The sequence below is a fragment of the Pan paniscus genome, chromosome 3 (genome assembly GCF_029289425.2).
Source record: "Pan paniscus chromosome 3, NHGRI_mPanPan1-v2.0_pri, whole genome shotgun sequence".
NCBI lineage: Eukaryota > Metazoa > Chordata > Mammalia > Primates > Hominidae > Pan > Pan paniscus.
The window spans coordinates 45,475,700-45,494,141 of record NC_073252.2 but is presented as its reverse complement, the minus strand read 5'-3'; the positions used below and the strand labels follow the sequence as shown (position 1 = coordinate 45,494,141).

General features: G+C 39.9%; 1 long non-coding RNA gene across 2 annotated transcripts; it reads right to left on the bottom strand.

Annotated features, from left to right (window-relative positions):
• Positions 1–647: 647 nt before the first annotated feature.
• Positions 648–16,207, bottom strand: LOC129397590 (uncharacterized). Of its 2 annotated transcripts, XR_008625138.2 has the most exons (3): positions 15,245–16,207; positions 7,106–7,196; positions 648–3,372 (listed from the first exon to the last, which is right to left on the bottom strand). It is a non-coding gene; the product is annotated as an uncharacterized LOC129397590 (long non-coding RNA). The 2 variants fall into 2 exon arrangements; XR_008625139.2 differs by lacking the exons at positions 648–3,372; positions 7,106–7,196 and adding an exon at positions 9,748–10,283.
• Positions 16,208–18,442: the final 2,235 nt, after the last annotated feature.

Here is an 18,442-nt window from a genome sequence, read left to right as displayed (position 1 = left end):
GAGAAAAAAGAAATAAAGGGCATTCAAATAGGAAAAGAGGAAGCCAAATTGTCTTTGTTTTCAGGCGGGTGTGGTGACTCACGCCTGTAATCCCAGCACTTTGGGAGGACAAGGTGGGTGGATCACCTGAAGTCAGGAATTTAAGACCAGCCTGCCCAACATGGCAAAACTCCATCTCTACTAAAATATAAAAATTAGCCAGGCATGGTGGCGCATGCCTATACTCCCAGCTACTTGGGATGCTGAGGCAAGAGAATCACTTGAGCCTGGAAGCAAAGGTTGCAGTGAGCCAAGCTTATGCCACTGCACTCCAGCCTGGACAACAGAGTGAGACTCTATCTGAAAAAAAATATGTATCATTGTTTGCAGATGACATGATCCTATATCTAGAAAACCCCATCATCTCAGCTCAGAAAGCTTCTTAAACTGATAACTTGAGCAAAGTCTCAGGATATAAAATCAATGTGCAAAAATCACTAGCATTTCCATACAACAACTGGCAAGCAGAGAACCAAATCAGGAATGAACTCTCATTCACAATTGCTACTAACAGAATAAAATATATAGGAATACAGCTAACAAGGAACATGAAGGACCTCTTCAAGGATAACTATAAACCTCTGCTCAAAGAAATCAGAGACGACACAAACAAATGGAAAAACATTCCATCCTCATGGATAGGAAGAATAAATATTGTGAAAATGGCCACATTGCCCGAGGTAATTTATAGGTTTTATGCTATTCACATTAAACTACCATTGACATTCTTCATAGTATCAGAAAAAACCATTCTAAATTCATATGAATCAAAAAAAGAGCCCATATAGCCAAGGCAATCCTAAGCAAAAAGAACCAAGCTGGAGGCACCACACTACCTGGTTTTAAACTATACTACAAGGCTACAATAACCAAAACAACATAATACTGGTACAAGAGCAGACACATAGACCAATGGAACAGAATAGAAATCACAGAAATAAGACTACACACCTACAACCATCTGATCTTCTACAAACCTGACAAAAACAAGCAACAGGAAAGGGATTCCCTAATTAATAAATGGTACTAGGAGAGCTGGCTAGCCATATGCACAAAACTGAAACTGAACCCCTATCTTACACCTTATATAAAAATTAACTCAAGATGGATTACAGACTTAAAGTTAAAACCCAAAACCATAAAAACCCTAGAAGAAAATCTAGGCAATACCATTCAAGATATAGGCACAGGCAAAGATTTCATAAAGAAAACACCAAAAGCAATTGCAACAATAGCAAAAATTGACAAAGGGGATCTAATTAAACTAAAAAGCTTCTGCACAGCAAAAGAAACTATCATCAGAGTGAACACGCAACCTACGGAATGAGAGAAAAATTTTCCAATCTATCCATCTGACAAAGGTCTAATATCCAGAATCTATAAGAAACTCAAAGAAATTTACAAGAAAAAAAAACAACCCCATCAAAAAGTGGGCAAAGGACATGAACAGACAGACACTTCTCAAAAGAAGACATACATGCAGCCAACAAATATATGAAAAAAAGCTCAACTTCACTGGTCATTAGAGAAATGAAAATCAAAACTGCAATAAGATGCCATCTCACAGGCTGGGTGCAGTGGCTCACTCCTGTAATCCTAGCACTTTGGGAAGCCAAGGTGGGCGGATCACCTGGGGTCAGGAGTTCAAGACTAGCTTGGCCAACATGGTGAAACACCATCTCTACTAAAAATACAAAAATTAGCTGGGTGTGGTGGCGCATGCCTGTAATCCAACTACCTGGGAGGCTGAGGCAGGAGAATCGCTGAAACCCAGGAGGCGAAGGCTGCAGTGAGCCAAGGTCATGCCACTGCACTCCAGCCTGCATGACAGAGCGAGACTCTGTCTAAAAAAAAAAGATAACATCTCACAGCGGTCAGAGCGGCTATAAAAAGGCAAAAAAGAACAGATACTGGTGAGGTTACAGAGAAAAAGGAATACTTTTACACTGTTGGTGGTAGTGTAAATCAGTTCAATCATTGTGAAAGACAGTGTGGTGATTCCTCAAAGACCTAAAAATAGAACTGCCATTCGACCCAGCAATCCCATTACTGGGTATATATCCAAAGACATATAAATCATTCTATTATAAAGAAACATTCACACATATGTTCATTGCAGCACTATTCACAATAGCAAAGACATGGACTCAACCTAAATGCCCATCAATGATTGACTGGATAAAGAAAATATGGTACATATAGACCATAGAATACTATGCAGTCATAAAAAGGAATGAGAACATGTCCTTTGCAGGGACATGGATGGAGTTGGAAGCCATTATCCTCAGCAAAACCAAATATCACATGTTCTCACTTATAAGTGGGAGGTGAATGATGGAACACATGGAAACAGGGAGGGGAACAACACACACTGGGGCCTGTTGGAGGGGGGTGTGGGGAAAGGGAGAGAATCAGGAAGAATAGCTAATGGATGCCGGGCTTAATACCTACATGATGGGATGATCTGTGCAGCAAACCATCATGGCACACATTTACCTATGTAACAAACCTGCACATCCTGCACATGTACCACTGAACCTAAAATAAAAGTTGAAGAAAAAAAATTAAAAATTTCTGTCTCCTCTCTCTCCCTGTCTCTCTCTCTCTCTCTCTCACACACACACACACACACACACATGCACACACATACACATACCCTATTTGTTCTGTTTCTCTGGATAACTCTGACTAATACAAACAGTAAGAGGTTTGCAGGTTATAACCTGGAAATAGCAATGTGGTAAGGGATAAGGGTAAAGAAAGAGCCTTCAAATGGGGAAATGTCTGGCTAAGCAGCTGATATATCTGCCATGGATTAGACACCCGCACAGACATCACATCAGTTCAGGCACCCTCCAGCTGGGACACAGGTTCTTACACCCGGGCTAAACCACTCATCTGCCATACAGCCAGCACACAGTAATAAGGGGAACACTGGGTGACTTGGCCCTGCTCACATCTAAAGCTCGATCTCTCCCAACTTGTTCCTGCTTTGTTTCTTGAATTTGTGTGTGTCAGCCTCTGATTTTATACCCATCCCTTGAAGCTCCTCAACATCACCATCATCTCTAACCTGATGAAGATTTAGTTTCTTCAGTTTAACACTTGGTGGTCTTCCATGAATGTGCTTTGTCATGTGTCCTCCAGCTTCACCAACTCTTGGCATTTCTTCAAACAGGTCTGGATCTCCAGCCCCTTCCCTAGAATGCCAACAATTCATTAAGGAGAGACCAATCTCACCTCATCTTGGCAACAGGGTCTTCCTTCACTACAGGCTTGTGAGGTCCTCTCAGTTCAGGGTTCTCATCTTCTCTTTGATAATACCTGTAGAGGCTTCATAAAGGAAACAAAAGTATTATTTGTAAAGAGCAGAACCTACAAAAAGAGGGTTAATAAAATAAAACTTACTAGACAGCTAACTAAAGTATAAATACATACAAAACTAACAACATAAAACATTAAAATATGGCTACACTCATTTTACTGATGAGAAAAACGAGGCTCAGAATGTTCTCCAAGAGATGCCCAAAGCACCACAGCTGGGTTCTATATCCATATTGGTTATCAGATTTCAGAGCACATAGTCTTTTTAAATTTTTTTTCTTTTTCTTTTATTTTATTGTAAGCTGTGGGACACATGTGCAGGATGTGCAGGTTTGTTACATAGGTAAACATGCACCATGGTGGTTTGCTGCACCTATCAACCCATCGCCTAGGTATTATCCTGATGCTCTCCCTCCCCCGCCCCCACACCAATAGGCCCCAGTGTGTGTTGTTCCCCTCCCTGTGTCCATGTGTTCTCATTATTCAGCTCCCACTTATAAGTGAGAACATGCACGGTTTTGTTTTCTGTTCCTGCATTAGTTTGCTGAGGATAATGGCTTTGAGGTCCATCCATCCCTGCAAAAGACATTATCTCATGTGCACGTTCTGCACATGTATCCCAGAACTTAAATTATAATTTTAAAAAAAATGGGCCAAAGACCTTAACAGACACCTCCCAAAGAAGAGCTATAGATGGCAAATAAGCATATGAAAAGATGTTCCACATCATATGTAATCATTAAATTAAATGAAATTAAACAACAACGAGATAGCCCTATACACTTATTAGAATGGTCAAAATCCAGAACACTAACGCTGGGGATGACTGATTGAATAAAAGGGCAGTGAGAGAGAAGGAGATGTCAAAGTAAAGAGACAAAGAGCTGGTCATCTTAGTTGGAGAACAGAATCTAGCAGTCTACATAAACGTAATGAAAATTGAGTGCCAATCATATGTGAAACATTTTCTGAAATCTTTTACAACCTTGGAAAGTAGATATTATTATCTCTATTTTTTAAGAGAGTATGCTGAGGCTCAAAAAGATTCTGCACTGTCTATTATGGCAGCCACTGGCCATAAGTGACAATTTATTTTTCAATTTTATTTAAATTAAATAAGACCAAGAATCAAGTTCATCATTAGCACTAGCCCCACTGCAAGGGCTCAGTAGCCACATATGGTTAGTGGCTGCCATATTGGACAGTGCTGTTCTAGAACATTTCCATTATAGCAAAAGTGCTATTGGACAGCCTGGTGTAAATAAATTAGCCTAATCCTGTGGCTGGTAAGTCATGGAGCTGTGGTTTAAGAGAAGATTTGTTTGACTGCAAAGCCCACTCTTTCCACTAGCAGGAGAATGAGCCCAAAGGTGTAGCTTGATTCTGAGCTGAAGGTGTTCTACATGAGGATGTGCTAAGGATGGCCTGATCTGGCCAGAACCAATCTGAGAATGCACATGAATGAGTTTAAGCCTTTAGGGGTCAAGCAGGTAGCTCTGGTTGAAATGGGAGCTGATGTTGTAGGAAATAAACAACTACTAATTTGTTGACTTGGTCTACCCACAGTGAGCATATGATTTATAGTCCACTTTTGAGTGTAAAAGGGAGTACCATTCATAATTACACCACAAAACAGGCATAAACCAGGATCGCACTAAGAACATGTGTTCACTCCCCAATTAGGTACCATGCATGTCGCAAATATACGAAAGTCATTTTAAATTTACCGTCATTTTTTCCAATTCTTATGTAATTATTCTTTTGGAATCAAGACTAAAAAAATTAAAAACCCAAATTCTTCATTGCTCAATGAACAATGAATAACTTTACTAATTAAAAGTATAACAAGGACGGGCGCTGTGGCTCACGTCTGTAATCCCAGCGCTTTGGGAGGCCGAGGTGGGCAGATTACAAGGTCAGGAGTTCAAGAGCAGCCTGGCCAATATGGTGAAACCCTGTCTCTACTAAAAATACAAAAATTAGCCAGGCATGGTGGTGGGTGCCTATAGTCCCAGCTACTCGGGAGGCTGAGGCAGGAGAATCTCTAGAACCCAGGAGGCGGAGGTTGCAATGAGCCGAGATTGTGCCACTGTACTCCAGCCTGAGGGACACAGTGAGACTCGGTCTCAAAAAAAAAAAAATAATAATGTAACAAGCATCTTTTTTATATTATTAACCCCACCCCCATGAAACAGTCTTCAAAAAGTGACCAAGAAAATGTGCCACTGATAAATGATGTTCAAATGAAAAGAAAATACATTATGATCTTTGCCCAGCAATACAACTTGTTAGCTGAGTGATCTTGGACAACTCACTCAACTTTTTCATACCTCAGTTTTCTCACTTGTAAAATTAATTTCCTATTGATGCATAACAAATGAGCATGGTGGCACATGCTTATAATCACAGCACTTTGGGAAGCTGAGGCAGGAGGATTGCTATAGCTAAGAGTTTGCGACCAGCCAGGGCAACATAGGAAGATCTTGTCTCTACAAAATATAAAAATAAATAGGCTCACTCAGGAGGTGGGAGGATGACTTGAGCCTGGGAGGCAGAGGTTACAGTGAGCCAAGATCACACACTGCACTCCAGCCTGGGTGACAAAGCCAGACGCTGTCTCAGTAAATAAATAAATAAATAAGCCAGAAGTGGTGGCTTGTGCCTGTGCCCCCACTTACTTGGAAGGCTAAGGTGGAAGGATCGCTTGAGCCCAGGAGGGAGCTATGATCATGCTACTGCACTCCAGCCTGGCCAACAGAGTGAGACACTGTCTCAAAAACACAAAAAAACAAAAACAAAAAAACCTCCAAATTATCCCAGGATTTACGTGCAGTTTAACTGGGCAGATCTGGCTTAGGGTCTCTAATCAGGAAGTGTTTGAGTGATGGTGTGAATCCCTCATGAATGGCTTGGTGCATGGCTCAGTAGCGAGTTAGCTCTTGCTGTCTCGAGAATGGATTAGTTCCTAAGAAGGTGGTTATTAAAAAGAGTCTGGCTTCTTTGGTTTTGTTCTCTTGCCTCCTTTCTCGCATGTCACTTCTTTGTATACACCTACTTCTTCCACTTTCTGCCAGGAGTGGAAGCAGCCTGGGGCTCTCACAAGATGCAGCTGCCTAATCCTGGATTTCCAGTCACCAGAACTATAAGCCAAATAAACAATTTTTCTTTATAAATTACCCCATCTTAGATATTCTGTTATAGCAACACAAAATGGACTAAGATAGGGATATAAGAATGAAAGAAAAAAGGTAAAGAGATATACTTTACACTATTTGAACATATTTCATTTAGTTGAAAAGTTAACTGAAAACAATGCCCCAAAAAGAGATTCAATGAAGCCTAGGCATGTCTCCTTTTGAAGTGCTCCCTTTTGAATGAGCATACCTGCTTTGCGGCAGAAGCAAAAGGAGAGCATGGCCTTCTAATTCCCATTCCAGGGTTCATGTACCTCGTACCAGCAGGGCAAATGTGACCCACTTACTTAATCCCTGGCTGCCTCAGTGTCCTTATCTACAAAGTACCAACAATATTAACGCTTACCTTGTTAAGGCTGTTGTGAAGATTAAATTAGACAAGGAGTTTAAGTTAACATTCAAAAAAATTTTCTTCTTATTATATTATCCATCATTGCAAACATGAAAAGAACAAATGGGGTCTTTTCTTAGCTAGGAAATGTGTGGCCTGGCTTATTTCTAAGCCTGATATCTGTTCCACTGTAGGGACAGATGAGCAAAGATCTTACCTGGGTCACTCACATGGAGTGGGGCTTTAAGAAGAGGGTTAAGGCCAAGACAAGAAAACAGGTCCAATGCGAGTCTTCAATCTAAAGGAATCTAAGAAAACCAGGAGGCATCTTTGAAGACAAAGAGAAGATAAGCAGATTCAAGGAGACAAAAAGGAGGTTGATTTGTATTCATTCCTGAGATGAAGGCACCAATCTCTGAGATGGTTTTTTTTACATATTTCCCACATATCCTTTAGTGGAAAAGTTTTAAATTTTCAAATTTCATTATATTCACATTCTTTTTGTTTGGACATAAATAACGGATGTAATGTACAATATACTGATTTTAACTTTGAGTTGAAATTTTAAAAAGTGATTTGCAGTTCTAACTATACAACATCCTGGAAGAGACAAAACTATAGGAACAGTGAAAGATCAGTGACTGTCAGCGGTTGTGGGGAGGGAGGCATGAATAGGCAGAAGGATTTTAAGGGCAGTTTAACTGTTGCATATGATACCAAATGGTGAATACTTGTCATTTTACATTTGCCATAATCCATATAACAAAGAACTCCAAGAGTGAGCCCCAATTTAAACTACTGAATTGCATGGATAATTATGTACCCAATGCCGGTTCATCAGTTGTGACAAATGTACCAATCAGGTGCAGGATGTTAACAGCGGAGGAGGATGTGCATGTGGGGGGGCAGTGGGTGTGTGGGAATTCTGTACCTCCTGCTCAGTTTTGCAGTGTACCTAAAATTGCTTTAAATAGTAAAATCTATTTTTAAAAGTGACTTCTCTTTCCAAACTTTTATTATGAAATGTTTCAAAATTACAAAAGAAGAAAGAACAAAATGAACCCATTAAGCCCATTTCAATAATTATCGACATGTGGTCAATCTTCTTTAATCTATACACCCACTCATTTCCCTCCATCCCCTCCACTGGGTTATTTAGAAGCAAATCTGTCTTATCAAACCATTTCATCAAATCAGGTTCATTTCAAGGAACTGAGAAAGACTAGAACTAAGTGTCAGCCAGGGACTCACTGTAACAGCTCTCCAAAGGCCTCTCCATTTTCCTTATTATGCAATAATAGCCAAAAATGAAATGTTGTAATAATTTCAGTCCATAACTAGTCACCTAAACTAATCATGTGAATTAGTTGAACATGAATTGTTTTATTATATTTTGCCTTTAGATTTCTTCCTCTTCTGAGTAAATATTTTTGGATCATTTTTCCCTAAATCCATAATATCTCCATCTTTCCCAACCACCAAATTTAATTTTATCCATGCCCTCTAAGCAAAATGTCTTTGTAAAAAATGAGAAATATCATGACCTCTGTACTGAGAACGTCAATAACTTACAAAAGCTCTAGAAGAGACAAACTGAAACACCACTAAAGTAATATCTATGACCGTTTACCAAGCTTTAAGAAGTAAGTAAAACCCTTGCCTTCATCTTTTCTTCAGAACCAGGACATCCTTTATGGGCAGGGTTCTCACTGACTACTCAAGGGAGCTATTATGAGACACAGTTTGGCTAACAGTCCCGGAATGCTGAATTTCTGGATCTATTGAGATAATCATGTGGTTTTTGTCATTGCTTCTGTTTATATGATGGATGACGTTTATTGATTTGCATATGTTGAACCAGCCTTATATCCCAGGGATGAAGTTGACTTGATCATGGTGGATAAGCTTTTGGATGTGCTGCTGGATTCGGTTTGCCAGTATTTTATTGAGGATTTTTGCATCGATGTTCATCAGGGATATTGGCCTGAAATTTTCTTTTTTTCTTGTGTCTCTGCCAGGTTTTGGTATCGGGATGATGCTGGTCTCATAAAATGAGTTAAGGAGGAGTCCATCTTTTTCCGTTGTTTTGGATCGTTTCAGAGGAATTCTAAGAATTCTCAGCATGGAAAACAGGCTGCATGGGTGATACTCAGTCATGGTTTACTAAATTATGTTAACCTTTTAACTTGTAAGTATTTATGAAATGTTTCTGCATAGATGTCACATTAATAAGAATAGTTTCATATAAGGCTCAGATTGATTTGTATTTTAAAGTCTTTCTGGATTTTTATCCATATTTAACAAATATGCATAATCAAACATAAGCACTTTAGACTAGACCATAATTACTGAATATTTTACTAATATCTGTGATTTTAAAAATATTACTCCCCTATAATAAGATGAAAAACTAACGAGTGCAAATACATATTCGCATGCTTTGAAAGTCAGTAGGTATATTTACCTTGTATTAATCAGTCTTGGGTTTTGCACATAGCATATCTTATTAAAGGAAATAGCACCTGAGAATATTGTAAGCTACCTAAGGGAAGGACCATGCCTGTTTTGTTCACCTAGAAGCTGTGAATTTTAAGAGAATGGGCTTTAACACTAAACTGCCTGTGTCCTGCTGACGTTTTCTAAGAAAGTGCCCTTGGGCAAGATATTCAACCTCTCCTTGCTTTGATTCCTCATCTGTAAAATAGATGATGATTACTGAAGTACCCATGCATAAGAGTGTTGTGAGGGTTCAGTGACTGATATGGAAAGCTCTGGGAAAAGGATGGCACAAATAAAGACTAGCTGTTCTTCACGGCTGTATCCACCAGGCTCAGAGTAAATATTTGTTGTCTAAATAAATAAATGACAAAGAATCAATTCCTTTTATTTCTCTTTTGGACTTGTTAATGGGTATAAACTATAAGGCAATTCCATGGTACTGATATAATAGGTACTCTTAACTGTCAAAAAGTATAAAAACATTGTATCTATCAGAGCACAAGAAGCCACATTAGGAAAGTCACACACCAGCATACATATTCTATCCATCACAATTGCAGTCGTGTTTTGTTTCTAATCAGATATCTTTAATAGCTTTTATACATAAGAAAAGGGGTCTGGGCTGGGCGTGGTGGCTCACACCTGTAATCCCAGCACTTTGGGAGGCCAAGTGGGGGCAGATTAGTTGAGCTCAGGAGTTCCAGACCAGCCTGGTCAACATTGTGAAACCCTGTCTCTACTAAAAATAGAAAAATTAGCCAGGTATGGGGGCACGTGCCTGTAATCTCAGCTACTCGGAAGGCTGAAGCAGTAGAATCGCTTGAATCCAGGAGGCAGAGGTTGCAGTGAGCCAAGATCACACCACTGCGCTCCAGCCTGGGTGACAGAGCCAGACCCTGTCTCAAAATAAAGCAGGGGGAGGGGATCTGAAATTAGTAGAGTACTGCAGAAAATGAAAAAGTGAGTAACAAGAGAAAAGTAGGTTATGTGAAGAATAACCAGATATTTAAAACTAAAAACGAGAGGCCTTGGGAGGGACTTTGAATAGCTATGTGCCTGATGTAAATAAATACAAAAATCACAGAATTGACCCTCATTTTTAATTAGATAGATATAGCCAGTGAATACTCAAATTCACTGTGAAACCAGATAGTCATGAGCCACCCAGACTCAAATTATAACATTGTCTTAGTCTACTTGATCTGTTATAAGAAAATACCATAAACTAAGTAGCTTATAATAGAAATTCATTGCCGTAGTTCTGGAGACTGGGAAGTTCAAGATCAAAGCAGATTCTACATCTGGGGAGGAACTGTGTTCTGGCTCTAGGTGGCACCTTCTTGCTCTGTCCTCACATGCTGGAAAGGGCAAAGAGGATCCCTTGAGCCTCTTTTGTATGTGCACAAATCTCATTATCGAGTGCTTCATCCCCAAAACTTAATCACCTCCTAATGGTCCCATCTCCTAATACCATCACCTTGCGGGTGAGGATTTCAACATATGAGTTTGGGGGGACATAAACATTCGGACCATAGCAAACATAAATATAATTTTGTTGAGTGTTAGATACATCTGCGTGTCCCATTCTCTGGAAAATGTGGGCATCCTGTCTCCTGCTGCTCATAGTATCAGAATATTCAGAAAGTACGGTTTATAAATATCTCCAGGAGAGTTAAAATGGACCAAAATTCTAGAGACAACATTTTGTACCATTTCTCATTTTGTGCCATGAATTGCTAGCTTGAATTAATTAAAATACCAAATAGAGAACAGCTGATGGAATTCACAGTCTGGTAGAGTTGCCAGATAAAATACAAGATGTCCAGTGAAATTTTGAAATGGCTCCATTGTCTGGGGTAAATACCCAGGGTTCATTGTCTCACGCCAGGAAAATTTAGGACACGGACACACATGAGGAGTGGGTTTAGGAGTGGAAAGTTTAATAGACAAAGAAGAGGAGAAAGAGAGAAAGTTTCCTCATTGTTGAGAAACTGGTCGCCCAAAACGGTTTCCAGGTTGGGGTGAGATTTGACTGATTTTATACAGAGGCTTGAGGAGGCACTGATTGATTTACATAAGGCCCAGGGGATTGGTTTGACCAGGTGTGCCATTTACATAGCTTGCAGAAGACTGGCCCTCCCATCATGATCTTTTATTAAGCAAATGTGGCTTCTACCTGGCTGTCACCATGACATCTGCATATGTGGCTTTTTCTGGCCGGTGCCATGATACCCACACATGTGGTGACAAAGAAAAGGGAGCAGGGATCACCATATTGAATATACCTGGCTTCCAGGTACACCTGCCGACATTTACATATGCAGGCTTCTAGCTTGCATATCTATGCTTGCAACTTGACTTTTCAGGCTGCTTTCTGTTAGAAAAGAAACGGTTTGGGGCTGCTTTTTATTAAAGGGAAATTTCACTGAGAACTCTTTTACCCTCTGTAACTGCCTAAGATAATTTCTTAATAACTCATGTATTAATTTCAGTTTCAAATAAACAGTGAATATTTATTTTTAATATAAGTATGTTCCAAATACCACATGGGACATACTTATGCTAAACAAATTATTTGTGGTTTTACTGAAATTCAATTTCAACTGGGCATCCTGTATTTTTATCTGCTCCACCTGGCAAGCCTACATTCTGGTTATAATAAACACATAAACTTCCATTTTTACCACTGCCCCCCTAACCATTCATAGGTGGCATTTCTCACCTAAGAAGCAATGAGAAATATTTAATATTTGTCTTGACTTTCATCAGAGAGAAAAGAAATGAGAAAGGACAGAAGAAAATTTTACCTACATGATTAACATTTTTGCCATATTAGGGCAGTCAGCGATTTTCCACTTATAATTAAAATCTGCTCAACTGAGACTACTGGGCCCTTCAGAAACTCCAAGTTCTTTTCTATGGTTGAGAAGAAAAAGTTGGGGATGGCAGGGGGAAGATGGCAGGCGATCATGAAATGGATATGATTTTCTCAGAGGCTAAGACTGCAAGGTGGACACAGAGCAGAGAGAGAAGGTATAAGATATATCTAACAAAGGTTAAGATAGTGGCTTTCAGATCCAGCAATTCCACTACTAGGTGTATATAAAAGGGAAATGAAATCAGTTTGTTGAAGAGACATCTGCACTATGTTTATTGCAGTACTATTCCGATAGCCAAAATATGGAATCAATGGATGAATGGATAAAGGAGATGTGATATATGTACATAATGGAATACTATTTAGCCTTAATACAGAGGGAAATTCTAGCATTTGCAACAACATGGATGAAACAGGGACGTTATGTTAAATGAACTGAACCGCACACAGGAAGGCAAATACTGCATGATCTCACTTATATGTGAATCTAAAAAAAAACAAGGTCAGGTGCAGTAGCTGATGCCTATACTCCCAACACTTTGAGAGGTTGAGGCGGGCAGATCACTTGAGACCAGGAGTTTGAGACTAGCCTGGGCAACATAGCAAAACCCCATCTCTAGTAAAAAAACACACACACACAAAAATTACCTGGACGTGGTGGTGCATGCCTGTAATCCCAGCTATTGGGGAGACTGAGGCACAAGAATGGCTTGAACCCAGGAGACAGAGGCTGCAGTGAGTCAAGACTGCACCACTGCACTCGAGCCTGGGCAACATAGAGAGACTCTGTCTCAAAATCAACAACAACAAAAACAATGAACTCATAAAAGCAGAGAGTAGAATGACGGTTACCAGCAGCTGGGGTCATGGAGAATAGAGGCTGGGGAGATGCTGATCAAAAGATAGAAAATTTCAGTTAGATACGAGGAATAAGTTAAAGAGATCTACTGTAGGAAACAAAAAGACTGGATGTTTTTTAACTGCTAAAATGGAAAGATGGCTTTTTCTCCCTCTTAAACATTTTTTTTTTTTTGTATAAATTCTGGAACAAACTGACAGGGTTCTAATTCCAATTCCATTATTTCACAAATGTGTGGTCTTGGGTGAGTCATGTAACACCTCCTTACACCTTGGTTTGGGGACAGTAGATCTGAAAATTGTGTCAGAATTCAGTAAGTATAAAAAGGCACTTAACAGAGCCTGGGACACAATAAAGATTATATAACTATCAGCCATTTTATCTAAACTTTGGCTTCTCAAATGCATCCTATAGAGTACTTACAGGTGGTGATCCTACAGTCCAGCTAATCTTGATATGATTACTTGCTGTATGACTCTAGACAAATTATCTAACCTCGATAAACTATGTCCATCAGTGAGGACAGGTGAAATAACAGTATTTTGATCATATGGTTTTTGAGAATTTTAACTGAAATAATGCATGTCACTATTAAAGGCTTATAAATGTTAGCAGCTGTTGTTGAACATTTTTCTTCTTTGGCTTCCATAATGCTATAACATTCAGATTCTCTACTTACCTCTCCATCTTTTTTTTTTTTTTTTTTTTTTTTGCTTATTACCATTCCTGGATTCCCACACTTCTCCCTGCCCCACTCAGTCAGCCCTTTGCACTCTCATTCTTTGAATAATAGTTTCCAGTTGCTGCTTCACCCCCACCTCTATGCTGGCAATTCCTAAGTCTTCTATCTGCAGTCTTCGTTTCTCCACTTGTACCACAGTCTCACACAACTCCCACGACCTGAATGTGTTTACTTCAGTGTTGCATTATCCTCTCCAAACTTCCATGTCCAAAAAACATTCTCAGCTCCCACAGCTGCTAATTCCTTTGGGGGTTGGGAGGAATGAGCAACTCTTTTCAATTTCCCTGCTGTTGGCAAACACAGTCATTCTCTAGTAGTCCCCGAGATCAAAGCCTTGGAGTCACCTTTGCCACATCTATTTCTATCATCCTTCATGTCCCATCAGTCACCAAAATACTAGACCACCTACCACACACCAGAGAAAGAGAAGTAAAAAGAAAATCCGTGAAAACAAAAACAAAACAAACATCTTTGCAAAGACACATCTGACAGGAAAACACAATTTGTATTACTTAAAATTATTCCCCTTTTCCCATACAAACACCCTATCTGCCCTTCTCAAGAGGGTGGATGTTGGTTGGTAATTGAGGTATCTTTGCTTGCTGAGAATAGTCAACTTCAGGATAAAGGCTTTTGCATATTTGAAATAGTAAGAGTAGGAAGCACAATTGAGACAGCTGGGATGCGCTAAATTGTACCACGGAAAAAGAGAAATGGGGTCAAGTGGGTGGAGGATGGGAGGTGGAGATGCTGCAAGGCAAGGCTGAGGAGAACATGGCAGCAACAGGTAGTTGAAGATAAACTGTGGGAGAAAACAAAAGTACTTCCCACAAACTCTTGCAGTAAGAATGGGACCTGGCTGAATCCTGGCTGTACCATTTAGCACCTGCAAGACAGCAAGCAAATCCTTCGACTTAATGCCTCCGTTTCCTTGTTTGTAAAATGGGGAAAATAATAGTGTCTACGTCAAAGAGTTCTTCTGATGATTATATGAGCTCAAGTAAAGAACTTGGAATGGTGCCTGGTCTATAATAAGTGCATATATTAATACTAAATCATTTATTATTAAAAATTCCTTGAGGAGTAGATTTGTCTGTAGGAGATGTGACAAAGTGCTGAAGTACAGTTTTGTTCTGGTTGATAGGGGACTTTTTTAAAAAATAGAGGTTTCATTTGAATAGGAATGACGTCAAGTTACAAACATTTTAAAAGAGAATGACTCGGTTGGGTGTGGTGGCTTATGCCTGTAATCCCAGCACTTTGGGATGCCAAAGTGGACAGATCACCTGAGGTCCGGAGTTCGAGACCAGCCTGACCAACATGGCAAAACCCCGTCTCTATGAAAAATGCAAAATTAGCTGAGCGTGGTGGCACATACCTGTAATCCTAGCTACTCGGGAGGCTGAGGCAGGAGAATCGCTTGAACCCGGGAGGCGGAAATTGCAGTGAGCAGATATCAGGCCATTGTACTCCAGCCTGGGCAACAAAAGCGAGACTCTGTTTCAAAAAAAAAAAAAAAAAAGGATGACTCAGCAAATTTCATTCCCAGGTATATATGCAAGAAAAATGAGTGCAAGTCCACCAGAAGACACATTTATGAATGCTTACAGTAGCTTTATGAATAATATCCCCAAACCGGAAACAATGCCAATGTTCATTTACACCAGGATGAATAAGTAAACTTTGGTTTATTTATACAATTTATACCATACATCATTGAAAAATATGAAATATATAAAAGGAACTATTGCTACACACATCACATGGATGAAACTCATAGATAAGATGATTAAAATAAATCAGATGTAAATAAGCACATGCTGTATGATTCTGTTTATATAAAGCCCAAGAAATAAAGATATCTTTGGTGACAGAAGTCAGGATAGTAGCTACCTCTGCAGAAAGAGGGGAACCAGTATAGACTGGCAAGGCCACTGAGGGAGCATCCCTGGGCAATGGAAATATTTTAGACCTTGATCTGGGATGCTGGTTTCATGGGTGTATGCATATGTAAAAATTCAAGTTTTGCCCTTAAGATATGTGACCTTTACTATATGTATATAATGCCACGGTTGAAATTAAAAAGGGGGAGGCTCAGAATCCACACATCCCTTGGAAGCTTTCAACAAGTACATGAGCACATTATTCTTTGTAGGGCCCATTGCAGCTGTGTAGATACAGAGGTGTCCCCTGCCTCTCCTAAGCCCATGTGAGGAGCACAGAGATTTCACAGCCAGACCCCACTTTCTTGATACAAAGACTTAATTTCATAGTCTATACTTCTTAACAACCACATGCTAACAGGTAGACTCACAGTTAAGACCGCACAAACTTATGTCCCACTGCCCCTATAGTCTTCTCCATCTCTCTAAGAGATGTCCCATCCTTCCAGTTGTTCAAACCAAAAACCTTGGTGTCTTTCTGTCACACCCTGCCTCCAAGCCAAAAGAAAATTCTGTTGGCTCTACCTTCAAACCATAAAGAATTTGATGCTTTCTCATGATCTCCTTAATTAACAAGCTGGCACAAGCCACTATCATCTCAGAAGCCTCCCAACTGGTTTTCTGATTCTATCTTAGCTCCTACAGTCCATGCTCCACATGGCACCAGGACAATCCTTTCACAACTTAGGTGATCATGTCATCCCTCTTCTTAAAATCTTCCAATAGGCCAGACGCAGTGGCTCACACCTGTAATCCCAGACGCAGTGGCTCACACCTGTAATCCCAGCACTTTGGGAGGTCAAGGTGGATCACTTGAGGCAGGAGTTTGAGACCAGGCTGGGCAACAGAGTGAGACCCTGTCTCTACAAAAAATAAAACAAACCAAAACCTCCTGATGGCTTCCTATCTCTGGGTGCTTATCTCATTCAGAGTGTAAGTCCTTAATCAGTTCTACAAGGGCTTACATGATCCACCGACACACACTCCAAGTCAGGCTGGCCCCTAATCATCTTCTTTTCACTCATTCAGCTCTGGCTACACTGACCTCCTTGTAGATTCCAGAAGATGTTTAGCAAACTCATGCCTCAGAGCCTTTGCACTTGTTCTCTCTACCTTGATTGTTCTTTACCTGGATTATTCACGTGATTCACTACTTCACTTCCTTCAGTCTGGGGCTCAAATTGCACCTGACGATTAGTGGTTAGGTCTCCTCTAACCATTCTAAATAAAATAGAATACCCCTGCCCTCCCAGATTTCACCCTGCCACCCCATCATAATCCCCTACCCTCCCATCTAGCAGTTTTATATTTCTCCATAGGACTTACCAGCTAACATTTTATATATTCATTTGTTTATTGTCTGTCTTTCCTCTCTCCACCTTTCCAAGAATATAAGCTCCAAGGGGTAAGTGATTTTTGTCTGTCAGATTAACTGTCATAGATCAACACCTAGAATAGTATGTGGCACAGAACAGAAATTCAATGAATAGTTGTGAAATAAATAAATATCCCAGGTTCCACATTAGGATACCTGGTTATTCAAATATGATGCATTTAAACAGTATGCATGAAATAGTTCCTAAAATGTGAAAGAGATGAAACTATTAAAAATTATGAATAAAAACAATATTCAATAATAATTATGAGCCTTGCAAAAATAAATATTGAAATACCTGTCTTTACATCTCTGAATAAGTGAAGCTACTGTGTTCAGAAAACAGTTGGGAATTCACAGGTAATCCCACATTTCTAGCTACTTTTTATAAAACACTCAATGGAGCCATCTGGTAGGAAATTATCTATTAGCTCATTGCCCAAATTCGAATTGCTACTTATAACTGATTAAAGTGCTTCATAGAATGCAGAAAACATCCTGATGCTTCTGATATGAGATAGGATATGATTGAGGCCCTTACATTTTGGCTTATTATGAAGAAATTATCTTACTTTCTTATTCTGACCCCTTCTGTAACTGTCTTTATGCGAATGGTTTGCAAGCAAATATCTACAGCTCTTAAAACTAGCAAGGCCGGCTTCCTGCTGCCACCTGCCTGAGATGTGTCACAGGCTCCTTGAAGTATCCATGTGTGAGCATGGACATAGAGCTAGCCAGTGGGTGGAGCAGAGAGGGTAGGGTCTGGGTGGCAGATGTAACTTCTCTACTGATTCTTGTTTGAACTTGGGCAAGTGATTCTCTCCTTGTCCTCATCTAAATGATCAGTAGATTAACCTTACACGTTTGTGGTAGGGATTAAGCATATCATATGTAAAATGACCAATAGTGCCTAATACTTACCAGGCATCTCATTTTTTCTCTTCCATCTTCCTTCAACCCTATTTCTCCTCCTGTAGTCCCAGTCTCCAGGAATGACAACACCAGCCACCTGGCCACCCAAGTCAAAAACGTGCCTACGTTTCTTAATTCCTCACCCCTCCTTTCCCACATGCAGCTGCTCAGCAATATATGTTGATTCAATTTCTTGTAGCCTCTTAAATATTCTGTTCTGTAATGAGAAGTAATTGTAGTCACATGTGCTCATAAGGGTAAGGCCATGGTCTGATAGGATTAGTGTCCTTATAAGAAAGGTCACTGGATAGCTCTCCTTTTCTCTCCACCATGTGAGGACATAGCA